A 15,486-nucleotide genomic window follows, 5' to 3' on the forward strand; every position below is an offset into this window, starting at 1 on the left:
AGCCCAAGTTTAATTCACAGATGATATCTTTGCTAGGCCTTAGAAGTTGTAGATAGCCTATCAATTACATACACAGGCGCCCCACCCATGCTAAATAAATCTTGTCCAAGCCTTTACTTTTCTTCTCATTGGGGAACATTAAAACTCTGACACCAAGCTTTACATATTGAATGAAATGCACTGAGCAAGAGGCCAGACTGGTGTGAACACAGGTATGTTCCCAAAATTGCTGATCTTGAGACTCTTCTCTAAAAAAACATTTCCCCCAATTAAAAAATAATACATACTTGATTATAAAACACTTGGAAAGTACAGAAGAACATAGAGAGTACAATAAAAAACCTCAAAAACCCCAGCATCTGGGGTAAACTGTCAATTTCTTGGTTCATTTCCTTTCAATTATACATGTACTCTTTTATTAAATTTCTACATATACACTCTTAAAACTGGTTATATTTTACTTGGTTTTGTAGTCTGCTCTATTTCACAGTATATAAACATTTTTCTTTTTCTTTTCTTTTTTTTTATTTTGGTATCATTAATCTACAAGTACATGAAGAACATTATGTTTACTAGGCACTCCCCTTCACCAAGTCACCCCCACATACCCCTTCACAGTCACTGTCCATCTGCGTAGTAAGATGATGAGCATTTTTCTTGTTAAAAGACAGTAACTGAAAACATGACTTCTAAAAACTATATACTATTTCATATTTTGAATATGCCATAATTTCTTTAGTCCCATTAATAAACATTTGGTTGTTTCTTCCCCCGTCACCCCCTCTTTTTTTTGCTATTATAAAGTTTAAATGAACAACTTTGCACCTAAATCCTTACATGACTTTGTGTATAATAGAAATCTCTTATCTGATACAGTCAAGACTATGGTTGGTAAATTAATGTGGCTCAGTGATAAGAGTTCCACATAATTTTTACGATATAAATCACACTTACGATGTAGCATTTGCAATTTACAATGTGGGTTTCTTTAAAGTGGAGTAAGAACCAGAAGGACTCGTAATCAATACGCAGAATCCTTCTGGTAAAAATGTGCTCTGAACGCCTACTTATTTTGCCTGCCTTTTACCCATCCCTAACCCAATAGTAATTTAAAAAATGCTTTTAACAATTCACCTTTATAAATATCCTTCCAACCCTGAATAGACAAAGCAATCCTGAGAAGAAAGAATAAAGTGGGGGGAATCTCGCTCCTCAACTTCAAGCTCTACTACAAAGCCACAGTAATCAAGACAATCTGGTATTGATACAAGAACAGAGCCACAGACCAGTGGAACAGAATAGAGACTCCAGACATTAACCCAAACACGTATGGCCAATTAATATATGATAAAGGAGCCACGGACATACAATGGGGAAATAACAGTCTCTTCAACAGATAGTGCTGGCAAAACTGGACAGCTACACACGTAAGAGAATGAAACTGGATCACTGTCTAACCCCATACACGAAAGTAAATTCGAAATGGATCAAAGACCTGAATGTAAGTCATGAAACCATAAAACTCTTAGAAAAAAACACAGGCAAAAATCTCATGGACACAAACATGAGTGACTTCTTCACGAACATATCTCCCCGGGCAAGGGAAACAAAGGCAAAAATGAACAATTGGGACTATATCAAGCTAAAAAGCTTCTGTACAGTAAAGGACACCATCAATAGAACAAAAAGGTATCCTACAGTATGGGAGAATATATTCATAAATGACAGATCCGATAAAGGGCTGACATCAAAATATATAAAGAGCTCACACACCTCAACAAACAAAAAGCAAATAATCCAATTAAAAAATGGGCAGAGGAGCTGAATAGACAATTCTCCAAAGAAGAAATTCAAATGGCCAACAGACACATGAAAATATGCTCCATATCACTTGTCATCAGAGAAATGCAAATTAAAACCACAATGAGATATCACCTTCAACCAGTAAGGATCACCATCATCGAAAAGACAATCAACAACAAATGTTGGCGAGGTTGTGGAGAAAGGGGAGCCCTCCTACACTGCTGGTGGGAATGTAAATTAGTTCAACCATTGTGGAAAGCAGTATGGAGGTTCCTCAAAATGCTCAAAATAGACTTACCATTTGACCCAGCAATTCCACTTCTGGGAATTTACCCTAAAAAAGCAGCATTTCAGTTTGAAAAAGACAGATGCACCCCTATATTTATCGCAGCACTATTTACGATAGTCAACATATGGAAGCAACCTAAATGTCCATCAGTACGTGAATGGATAAAGAAGATGTGGTACATATACACAATGGAATATTACTCAGCCGTAAGAAAAAAACAGATCCTACCATTTGCAACAACATGGATGGAGCTAGAGGGTATTATGCTCAGTGAAATAAGCCAGGTGGAGAAAGACAAGTACCAAATGATTTCACTCATATGTGGAGTATAAGAACAAAGGAAAACTGGAGGAACAAAACAGCAGCAGAATCACAAAACCCAAGAATGGGCTAATAGTTACCAAAGGGAAAGGGACTGGGGAGGATGGGTGGGAAGGGAGGGAGAAGGGCAGGGAAAAAGAAAGGTGGCATTACGATTAGCATGTATAGTGTGTTGGGGGCACGGGGAGGGCTGTACAACACAGAGAAGACAAGTAGCGATTTTACAGCATCTTACTACGCTGATGAACAGTGACTGTGAAGAGGTATGTGGGGGGCACTTGGTGAAGGGGGGAGCCTAGTAAACACAATGTTCTTCATGTAATTGTAGATTAATGACACCAAAAAAAAAAATTGACCAGTGAAACCAAAAAAAAAAATCCTTTCAAAAATTATTCAACTTCATTTTTATAGAAATAATCCTTTTTATACAAATTTCAGTGTTTTATATACAATCTAATGAAATTATATAACTACAAAAAATAAAGTGGATATAAAGAGATCTTGACTGATTCTTAGTAAAAGTCTGAGGAAGAAAAAGGTAACCCTTAATGTCTGGAAATTGTTTCACACTTAGAGCTAGCCAGGCTTTAGTGATGTCTGAAGCTGGCATGGGACATACAGCTAGGCCATGCTAGTCTCCTACAGGACAAAAACAATCTCACAAATCAACATCAGACAAGGTCACTCTCAAACAATGAAAACAAACAGTTCAAAATTTTGTCTGAGCATGGACATAGTAACACTGTGCAATCTACAAAATACCAAACATCCCCCTCTCCTGGCTAATATGAGTGACTGCCGCTTCTCTTGCAGGTACAGCTTTAGACTCTCTAGTTAGCCCTCCTCCTAGATAAGATTAAGATACACAAAGAATCACCTTATGTCCTAACAATATTCAATTCAGAGCAAGACCCCTCTTCCTTAAACCCTTCCCCAAATAGCCTAATACAAACTCAAATCCTACAATAAGTCTTTTCGAACACTTACTGAGACACTCTGCTGTTTCCCATAGTGTGCATTCTCCCTCTCTATGATGAGTAATAATAAACCCAACTTCTCAACTACAGCTGTGTTCACTATGGTCTATGGCTAAAGGGCATTGATGACGCCCAGTCAACTGACTAAAGCAGAGTGTGGGACCATAACACAGAAAAGGAAACCAGTAGCAGCGTCACACAGTACATTTACAAACACAATACTAGAGCATCAGTTAGTCTCGAGGTGGTTAAGCAAGTTTCCACCACATTTCCCTAGGTTCAGTTTCTAGAAGTAGAATTGCTGGGTCAAAGCATAAACATTTTTAAGATTCTTGATCTTTAGGATCTTGACTGTAGATATAATACACCAAGAATATTTAAATACAACTTATTCCACACTTGATGTAGACTTCATTTTACTAGCTCAAACACAACTTAAATTCCGGGAGTCCTATTCCACTTGTAACAATATCTTAAATAAGAATACATATTTATACAAATATACCTAACTGCAGGCAATTGAAACTTTAGAAGTATACAAAGCCAAGTATAAAAGTAATACACTGTATCTTTTTCTTCCTTCTTTGGTATTATGTAATTTTTTTCTGATTAGAAAAAAAAATGTATTTTAAAACATAAAATGTTATAGGTTCAGTATAGGTCATCAATTCTAACAAATGTATCACTGATGTGATCTGCTGATAAAGGGAGAGACTGTGCATGGGTGGTGGCAGTAAGTATATGGAAAATCTATGTCTTCCACTCAATTTTGCTATGAACCTAAAACTGCTCTAAAAATAGTCTATTAAAAAATCATATGACACTTTTAAACTATAATATCTTAATTTTTCACTGAACACTTTCACTTATAATAAAGGCTACAGTGACTACTTTCAAACACTTTCTTTACTGTGAATTTTGAAAATTGAAAAATTTTTAATTGTGGTAAAATCCATATACTATAAAATTAACCATCTCAACCACTTTTAAGTGTCCAGTTCAATATCATTAAGTATATTCATTGTTGTGCAACCAATCTCCAGAACTTCTTCATCTTGCAACACTAAAACTCTACCCAGAATACAAGAACTTCCCATTTCCTCCTGTCCAACCTACTGCAAGAATTTTATTCTACTTTCTGTTTTTATGAACTTGAATACCCTAGATTTACCTAGATGTAAACATAATCACACAGCATTTGTCTTTTTGTAACTGGCTTATTTCACTTAGTGTAGTATCTTCAAGATTCATCAGTGTTGTAACATGTGTCAGAAGTTCCCTCTTTTAAAGCTGAGTAATATTCCATTTAATGGATATGTAACATTTTGTTTATCCATTCATCCAACACTTCTATTGCTTCCACCTTCTGGCAATAATGAAGAATGCCATTATAAACATGAGTATACAAATATCTCTTTGAGACCCTGCTCAGTTCTTGGGTATATACTCAGAAGTGCAATTGCTGGATCACAGGTAATTCTATTTTCAATTTTTTGAGGAGCTGCCATATTGTTTCCATAGTGGCTATGCACCATTTTACATTCACACCAATAATGCACAAGGGTTTTAGTTTCTCCACAACTTTGTCAACACTTGTTATTTTCTGTTGTTTTTTTGTTGATAGTAGTCACCCTGATGGGTGTGAGGTGCTGTCTCATTGTGATTTTGATTTGCACTTGACTAATGATTAGTGATGTTGGGCATCTCGTCATATATTCCTACACCATTTGTATATCTTCTCTGGAGAAGTGTCTTAAGTCCAGTGCCCATTTTATAATCAGATTATTTAGCAGTTTTCTGTTGTTGACTTACAGAAGTTCTTTATATATTCTGGATATTAACACCTTATCGGATGTATGATTTATAAACATTGTCTTCCATTCTGTAGGTTGCCTTTTCATTCTCTTATTGTATTCTCCGATAAACAGAAGTTTTATATTTTGATATAGTCCTATTTACATATTTTTTATTTCTCTTGCCTGTGCTTTTGGTATCATGTCCAAGAAATCATTGCCAAATCCAATGTCATAAAGCTTTTCCTCTAAGTTTTCTTCTAAGAAAACATAGTTTTAGGTCTGAGGTTTAGTTCTTTGATACACTTTGAGTTGACAGTTACATATGGTATAAAGTAGGAATCCAACTTCATTCTTTTGCATGTGAACATTCTGGTTTCCCAACATCATTAGTTGAAGACTGTCCTTTCTTAATTGAATGGTCTTGGCACCCTTGATGAAAATTATTTACTATATAACTTGGAAGTCTGCATCTGGAATATGGGCATCCTTCAACTACTATAGGATGAAAGCTGTACAGTAGTATACAGAAAAAAAAATTGTTTTCATATGAGAGTAGAAAAGGAGGACAAGAGAGTTCAATTATTTTAACTGCAAAAGGTTTTCCCTTCAAAACACATAAGTTAAGAAACACTCAAATATAAGGTTAATCACTAATAAGTTTCAGATAATTAAAAATGTATGATTCCTTCCTGTTTTATTTTCCCTGAAGGATTCCCAGAACTTAGTACCAACTTCTGATCTCTATTTTAACTCTGTATATTTTGCTAATATTTTATATTAAAAAAACTCATCAGTGATTATACTGACATTGTCTTTTTTCTTTTCATGTCAGATAAAGCAAACTAGTTTTTCATATATATTTTTCCTCTTATAAATTAAAGTATTTGGTCATTTAAAAATGTCTTATAAAATGGCTCTGATAATCATCCCTACTAAGACAGGAATGACACAGAGCTTGCTGCTCAGGAGAAAGGACAGGTGGACAAAATCGTCCCAGCACACTCAGCCAGCAGGTTGGGAACTTTCAGGAGATTCCGGTGCTCCGTGCCTCTGGCTGGCAACGCAGCACTGAGGCTCCCCATTGCGATACACAGCCTGCCACTCCTTCCTCCCAGCCAGCACTGGCTCACAAACCTGCTGCCCCCGCCATCACTCCAGGCCAGCCAAAGGGCAGCTTTACCTATAGAAGCTACAGGGAGGCAGCATAGAGGCTCCTCCATGTGTGCTCGGCCCACTGGTAGGAAAGTGGAGGCAGGCACTGTTGCCAGGAACCAGGGAAGAGCTCTTTCCTCCCAGCAGGCACTGGTCCCATGCACCAGCAAGCACTGCAATTGCTCCAGATGCTGGGCAGCTGCAGAAAGCAGAGCTTCTGGGCACTAGGGGCCCCATCTACACAGTTATTATTTGATGGGAATCATTAGAAATATGAAACGGCAAAACAACCTAGTACAAACCAAAATCCCTCAAACACCAGGAAGAGGACTAAGTGAAACTGAAATCACCAATATTCCTGATAAAGATTTCAAAATAAAAATCATAAACATGCTCATAGAGCTATAGAAAAATATTCAAGAACTCAGGGAGGACTCCAAGAAAGTGAAATAAACTTTGAAAAATACAGTATCCAAATGAAACATACAATAGCGGGATTTAAAGCAGACTAGATGAGGTGGAGGAGATAATAAATAAAATAGAAATTAGAAATTAGAGAACAAGAATAAAAAGAGGCTGAGGCACAGAGAAAAAAGGATCTCTAGGAATGAAAGAATATTAAAAGAACTGTGTGACCAATCCAAGCAGAACAATATTTGTGCTATAGGGGTACCAGAAAAAGAAGAGAGAAAAAAGGATACAAAATCTCTTTGAGGAAATAATTGCTGAAAACTTCTCCAATCTGAGGACGGAAATGGTCTCTCAGGCCATGGAAGTGCACAGATCTCCCAACACAAGGGACCCATGGAAGACAACACCAAGACAAGTAATAATTAAAATGGCAAAGATTAAGGACAAGGACAGAGTATTAAAAGTAGCCAGAGAGAGAAAAAAGACCACATACAAAGGAAAACCCATCAGGCTATGATCAGACTTCTCAGCAGAAACTTTATAGGCCAGAAGCGAGTCGCATGATATATTTAATGCAATGAAACAGAAGGGCCTTGAACCAAGGATACTCTACCAGGCAAGATTATCATTTAAATTTGAAGGAGGGATTAAACAATTCCCAGTTAAGCAGAAGTTGAGGGAATTTACCTCCCACAAACTGTTTCTACAGTGTATTTTGGAGGGACTGCTCTAGATGAAAGTCCTCCTAAGGCTAAATAGTTGTCACCAGAGAAGGTAAAACTACAGTAAAGAAAGCAGATCAATTAATTACTAAGCAAATGCAAAATTAAATAAACTACCCAAACAGTCAGTCAAGGGATATATAAAGAGTACCAAATATGATACTTAATATATAAAGAGTGAATGAGGAAGAAAAAGAAGGGAGGAAAAATAATCTTTAGATTGTGTTTGAAATAATGTAATAAGCAAGTTAATTTAGGGTGTTAGATAGTAAAGAAACTACTTGAACCTTTGGTAACCACGAATCTAAAGCCTGCAATGATTATGAATACATACCTATTGATAATCACCCTAAATGTAAGTGGACTGAATACACCATTCAAAATACATAGAGCCACTGAATGGCTAAAAAAATAAGACCTATCTATATGCTGCCTACAAGAGTCTCACTTCAAACCCAAAGACATACACAGACTAAAAGTGAAGGGATGGAAAAAGATATTTCATTCAAATAATAGGAAGAAGAAAGAGTCGTAGCACTTTTATCAGACAAAACAGACTTCAAAGCAAAGAAAGTAATGAGACAAAGAAGGACATTATATAATGATAAAGGGGTCAGCCCAACAAGAGGATATAACCATTATAAATACCTATACACTCAACACAGGAACACCTATATATGTGAAATGAATACTAATGGAATTAAAGGGGAAAATAGAATGCAATTCATTCATTTTAGGAGACTTCAACACACCAGTTACTCCAAAGGACAGATTAACAATAAGTAGGGACACAGAGACACTGAACAACACATTAGAACAGATGAACCTAACATATCTACAGAACATGCCACCCAGAGCAACAGGATACACATTCTTCTCAAGTGCACATAGAATATTTTCAAGGATAGATGTCATACAAGGACACAACAAGAGCCTCAGTAAATACAGAAGAACTGAAATTTTACCAACCAGCTTCTCAGACAACAAAGGTATGAAACTAGAAAAAATTACACAAAGGAAACAAAAACATCCACAAACACATGGAGGCTTAACAACATGCTCCTAAATAATCAATGCGTCAATGACCAAATAAAAACAGAAATCAAGCAATATATGGAGACAAATTAAAACAACTCAACACCCCAAAATCTGTGGGATGCAGCAAATGCAATTCTAAGAAGAAAGTATATAGGAATACAGGCTTACCTGAAGGAAGAACAATTCCAAATTAACAGTCTAAACTCACAATTAATGAAACTAGAGAAAGAAGAACAAATGAGGCCCAAAGTCAGTAGAGGGAGGTACATTAAATAAAGATCAGGGCAGAAATAAATAAAATGAAGAAAAATACAAGAGAAAGAATCAATGAAACCAGGAGCTGTTTCATCGAGAAAATAAACAAAATAGATAAAGCCCTAGCTAGACTTATCAAGAAAAAAAGAGAGTGTACACACATAAACAGAAACAAAAATGAGAAAGTAAAAATCACTGTGGACACCACAAAATACAAAGAATTATTAGAGAATACTATGAAAAAGTATATGCTAACAAATTGGATAACCTAGAAGAAATGCAGAACTTCCTAAAAAACACAACCTTCCAAGGCTGACCCAGGAAGAAACAGAAAATCTGAACAGACCAGTTACCAGCAATGAAACTGAACTGGTCATCAAAAAAACACACAAACAACAAAAAACACATCAAAAAAACACATCAAAAAAACAACAAAAAACCTGGACCAGATGGCTTCATTGCTGAATTTTATCAAACATTTAGAGAAGACCTAATACTCATCCTCTTTAAACTTTTCAAAAAGTAGAAGAGGGAATACTTCCAAACTCATTCTATGAGGCTAGCATCACTCTAATACCAAAACCAGGCAAAGACACAACAAAAAAAGAGAATTATAGACCAATATCCTGATGAACTGAGATGCAAAACTACTCAACAAAATATTAGCAAACTGAATTCAAAAATGCATCAAAAAGATCATCCTGATCCAGGAATTCCACTCCTAGGAATTTACCCTAAGAATGCAGGAGACCAGTTTGAAAAAGACATATGCATCTCTATGTTTATCGCAGCACTATTTACAATAGCCAAGAAATGGAAGCAACCTAAGTATCCATCAGTAGATGAACAGATAAAGAAGGTGTGGTACATATACACAATGGAATATTATTCAGCCATAAGAAAAAAAAAATCCTACCCTTTGCAACAACAGGGATGGAGCTAGAGGGCATTATGCTCAGTGAAATAAGCCAGGCAGAGAATTTCACTCATTTGTAGAGTATAAGAACAAAGCAAAAACTGAAGGAACAAAACAGCAGCAGACTCACATAACCCAAGAATGGACTAACAGTTACCAAAGGGAAAGGAACTGGGGAGGATGGGTGGGAAGGGAGGGATAAGGGGGAAAAAGGGGCATTACAATTAACACATATAATATAGCGAGGATGGGGGGGACACGGGGAAGGCAGTATATACACAGAAGACAAGTAATGATTCTATAGCTTGTCACAACATGGATAGAGCTAGAGGGCATTATGCTCAGTGATTGTAATGGGGTATGTGGGGGGGACTTGATAATAGGGGGAGTCTAGTAACCATAATGTTGTTCAAGTAACTGTACATTAATCATACCAAAAAAAAAAAGTAGATCATCCATCATTATCAAGTAGGATTTATCCCAGGGATGCACGGATGGATGGTACAGTATTCAAAAATCCATCAACATCATATACCGTATCAACAAAAAGGACAAAACTCACATGATCATCTCAATAGATGCTGAAAAACCACTGGACAAAATTCAACATCCACTCCTGATAAAAACTCTCAACAAAATGGGTATAGAGGGCAAGCACCACAACACAATAAAGGCCATATATTACAAGCCCACAACCAACATCATAGTTAACAGTGAAAAGGTGAAAGCTTTTCCTCTAAGACTGGAAACAAGGATACCCACTCTCCCTACTTTTATTCAACATAATCCTGTAGGTCCTAGCCATGGCAATCAAACAACACAAAGAAATAAAAGGCATCCAGATTGGTAAGGAAGAAGTTAAACTGTCACTGTTTGCAGATGACATGATGGTGTACATAAAAAACCCAAAAGAATCCACCCCCAAAATACTAGAACTATTAACTAAATTCAGCAAAGTTGCAGGATACAAAATCAGTACACAGAAATCAGTGTCATTCCTATATACTAATGATGAACTAGAAGAAAGAGAAATCAGGAAAACAATTCCATTTACAATTGCATCTAAAAGAATAAAATACCTAGGAATAAACCTAACCAAGGAAGTAAAAGACCTATACCCTGAAAACTACAAGACACTCATGAGAGAAATTAAAGAAGACACCAATAAATGGAAATAACATGCTGTGCTCATGGATAGGAAGAATTAATATTGTCAAAATGGCCATCCTGCCTAAAGCAATCTACAGATTCAATGCAATCCCTAGCAAAATTCCAATAGTATTCTTCAAGGAACTAGAACAAATAGTTCTAAAATTCATATAGAACCACAAAGTACCCCAAATAGCCAAAGCAATCCTGAGAAGGAAGAATAAAGCAGGGGGGGATTATGCTCCCCAACTTCAAGATCTACTACAAAGCCACAGCAATCAAAACAATTTGGTACTGGCACAAGAAGAGACCCATAGATCAATGGAACAGAACACAGAGCCCTGATAGAAACCCAAACATATACAATTAATATACAATAAAGGAGCCATGGATATACAATGGGGAAATGAACACCTCTTAAATAACTGGTGTTGGCAAAACTGGACAGCTACATGTAAGAGAATGAAACTGGATTACTGTCTAACTCCATACACAAAAGTAAACTCAAAATGGATCAAAGACCTAAATGTAAGTCAAGAAACCATAAAATTCCTAGAAGAAAACACAGGCAAAACTCTCTTGAATATAAACATGAGCAACTTTTTCATGAACATATCTCCTCAGGCAAGGGAAACAAAAGCAAAAATGAACAAATGGGACTACATCAAACTAAAAAGTCTGTACAGCAAAGGACACCATCAGTAGAACAAAAAGACATCCTATAGTATGGGAGAATATATTCAGAAATGACATATCCAATAAGGAGTTAACATCCAAAATATATAAAAAATTCACATGCCTCAACACCCAAAAAGCAAATGATGTGATTAAAATATGGGCAGAGGAGCTGAACAGACACTTCTCCAAAGAAGAAATTGAGATGATCAAAAGGCACATGAAAAGATGTTCCACATCGCAAATCATCCTAGTAATGCAAATTAAAACCACAATGAGATATCACCTCACACCAGTTAGGATGGCCAACATCCAAAAGACAAGCAACAACAAATGCTGGTGGGGATGTGGAGAAAGGGGAACCCTTCTATAGTGTTGGTGGAAATGTAAATTAGTTCAACCATTGTGGAAAGCAATATGGAGGTTCCTCAAAAAACTAAAAATAGAAATACCATTTGACCTAGGAATTCCACTCTTAGGAATTTACCCAAAGAAAACAAGATCCCAGATTCAAAAAGACATATGCACCCCTATGTTTATTGCAGCACTATTTACAATAGCCAAGACATGGAAGCAACCCAAGTGTCCATCAGTAGATGAATGGATAAAGAAGATGTGGTACATATACACAATATTATTCAGCCATAAGAAGAAAACAAATCCTACCGCTTGTCACAACATGGATAGAACTAGAGGGCATTATGCTCAGTGAAATAAGCCAGGCAGAGAAGTCAGACAAGTACCAAATGATTTCAGTCATTTGTGGAGTTAAAACAACAAAGCAGAACTGAAGACACAATACAGCAGCAGACTCACAGACTTTGAGAAGGGACTAGTGGCTACCAAAGGGAAGCGGGTAGGGAAAGTGAGTTGGAAGGGAGGGAGAAGGGGAATAAGGGGCATTATGATTAGCACATATAATGTAGAGGGGTCACAAGGAAGGCAGTATAGCACAGAGAAGACAAGTAGTGACTCTATAGCATCTTACTATGCTGATGGACAATAACTGCAATGGAGTGTGTCAGGGGGGGACTTGATAACATGGGTGAATGTAATAACCGCAATGTAGCTCATGTGAAACTACTGTAGGATTGTGTATCAATGATACCTTAATTTAAAAAAAAAAGAGAACTCAATGAGGAAAACCATCATCTCTTCATTCTAATTCTATAACATATTCTGTAATGGTTAATAATCAGTTCTCTTAGATTGATTCAATTTTTGTCTTTCCAGATTTCTGGGTCTGAAAGATAGTTAAGCATTGCTTCAAAAGGTTTGTACACAGGTGGAGTAAATAGTTAGGTCCCAAACTGCTATAACACAGTTCTTGTCATTCCATTATAATGCCAACCAATAATCCTAATACTGTAACAACAGTAATAAATATTTGAGTGCTTACTATGTGTTAGGCCGAGTGTCAAGCAATGGCATACAATATCTTATTTAATCCTCAATATATTAGTATATACCACTATCATCATCACTATACAAATGAGGGAAGTAAACAGAGTTTAAAAGATAGGATAGAAAGGGCATCAGACACATGTATCAACAATATGCAGGTATAGCTCAAATTTATGTATGTATACTGTATTTTTTAGTGCAGTTTTTACAGATAAGCTCTGTAATACTTACAGATAAGTACAATTATATTTTAAATACTAAAATCACAAAAGAATCCTGAAGTATGACTTTCCAATGAAATATTCCTATTTATTTCCTTGGGAGAGGTACAATATAAGGAATCAAGAGAGATCAATGTACAGTATTTATGCTGCAGCTCATTTATATTATTTTTCTTCACTTTGATGAAGTAGCTACTGTTATAACATCTAAGTATAAAATTATAAACTGCTTAACCAATGTTGGTTATATAGGCAACTGAACACATTATGTTACAGAAGTTCAACCAGCAGTGTATTGCTCTTTTCTCATATGTCTAAGTATCATCATAAGGGGACCTGTAAAGCCTCTTTCTTTCTATTGGTTTTAGTCTTTTGTTGTTGTTGTTCCTGTGCTCTTTACAGAAGGTACAAGAATGAAATCATAGACTCAGGATTAATCCTGAAGCTCTTCTACAGACACCTCCTTTTTACAGGAGCAGAGAAGATTAGGTGGCTTACTCGTGTTTACATACCACAGGAATGAGCAAAGACAGGAGTCCTGGCTTCCTGAGCCAGATGGATGCTCTTCCCATGAGACAATTCTGTGTCTAGATCGGTGTGTCATAGGTATCATAGGTACCAAGTCAACTGAAAGTTGCCTCTTTTCACTCTGCTCAAAATTCTAGGAAACATGAAAGACTCACTCACCATAGTGTGTTTCATTGAGAAAATCTGACAGTATAAATTCTCACCAGTTCTTAAGACTACATGCAAAGATAATTGCCAAGAGAAGACCTGTTACCCTAAATCTACCACCTTCTTCAAGATAGAAAATCAAAGGGGAGAGTTAGAATTTGGGGGGCAGTGGCAACAAAAATGTCTGATGAGGTCACTTACTTGGAGACCACTTAAATTCAATGTGATGCCATAGCCATGCTGGTGACCCTGGGAGGTTCACATCCCAAATCAACAAAAAGGAAAAAAATTCTAATTTAACTGTCATCATTATCTGCTGGGGCAAGAAAAACAATCTGCATTTTATTTTGATAGCTATCTTAACAAAACACAAGATTAATCTCTCACAAGAGCCATTAACTCACTGAGGACCCACAGGAGAAGTCAGAAGTGGCACAACCAGCATTAGAGTTTGCTGAGTACAGCTGGACAGGAAGCAGAAGTCACCCAGAAACACAAATGCTGAGGAGTACCAGGGAAGACAAAGGAGCAGAGAGGCACAAAGAATTTAACTCCTTAGTTCCTCACTTGTTATATAATTTCACAGATCACACTGTTTAGGCAACAATTCAACTACAATGTGAAGTCAGAAAAAGAATGGAATTTTAGTGGACACTCAGTCATGGTGGTGGATAAGGGGATTACCCATTTTCACCCACACTTAATCTGGGAATGAACTAGAAGTGTGTTATATCTCTGGCAGATAAGAATAAAAAGACATTGTAATTCAGCCACTAACCCCCGACAAGCCACATGGTCCACAAAGCGTAATTCTTTGTATGAGGTATTATTTTTCTTATAAGATTTTTTAAAAAGACAAAATTAACTGAAGATATTTAAAAGCATTTGAAAAGAGACTAGTAAAAATAACATTTAAGACTTGAAAACAGTAATTCTCAACCTTTTTTTCCTCAGGAGCCCTTTAGTTTAAAAACTGAGGGTCCTAAAGAGCTTTTATATGACATATCCATTGATATTTCCCATTAAGAAATTAAAAATTAAGAAAAATAGTTGTTTATCAATTCTTTAAAAAAAATAACTTATTTGTTAACATAAAGAATCTATCTTTAAGAAAATAACAATATTTTCCAAAACAAAAAATATTAGAAAAGTGGCATTATCTTATAATTTTACAAAGTATATGTATCTGACTTCATAAAAGACAACTGGATTCTCACACCTACTTTTGCATTTATCTGTTGCAATTTTGGTTGAAGTATATGGAAAAAATTCAAACCCACAAGGATAGATAATTGGAAAAGGTGGGAGTACTTTAATAGCCTTTTCAGATAATCATTAATATAATCATCTGATACTACATCAAAACTGAACAAGTGACATTTTCATAAAGGTTAGCTGCAATATGGAATCTGAAAGCATATCAATGAACTTTTCACATTACATTAAAATCCATTGGTCTAGCTTGCACAGTGAATGGATCTTTTACCCATGTGTGATTTTGTAACATCTTGCATTGATCATTGGGAAAATACTGGTTCTCTGAGTTACACAGATCTTCCAAATGTTAACACATTTCATTGAATAATATTTTAAAAATCACATTCACTAATATACATTGATCCCATCAGAAGTCTTTTAAGTTTTGGGACGCTGTCAAGCAGCTTACAGTGGCAGATACAAAT

At 36.1% G+C, this 15,486-nt stretch overlaps 1 protein-coding gene across 6 annotated transcripts in view; it reads right to left on the reverse strand.

Moving 5' to 3' along the window:
* LOC140846898 (peptidyl-prolyl cis-trans isomerase FKBP5-like) overlaps nt 1-15,486 on the reverse strand; it is an 89,495-nt gene that overhangs the window by 43,195 nt on the left and 30,814 nt on the right. The gene's annotated exons all lie outside the window — the stretch shown is intronic.

This window comes from Manis javanica, chromosome 16 (assembly GCF_040802235.1).
Source record: "Manis javanica isolate MJ-LG chromosome 16, MJ_LKY, whole genome shotgun sequence".
In the NCBI taxonomy this organism is placed as follows: Eukaryota; Metazoa; Chordata; class Mammalia; order Pholidota; family Manidae; genus Manis; species Manis javanica.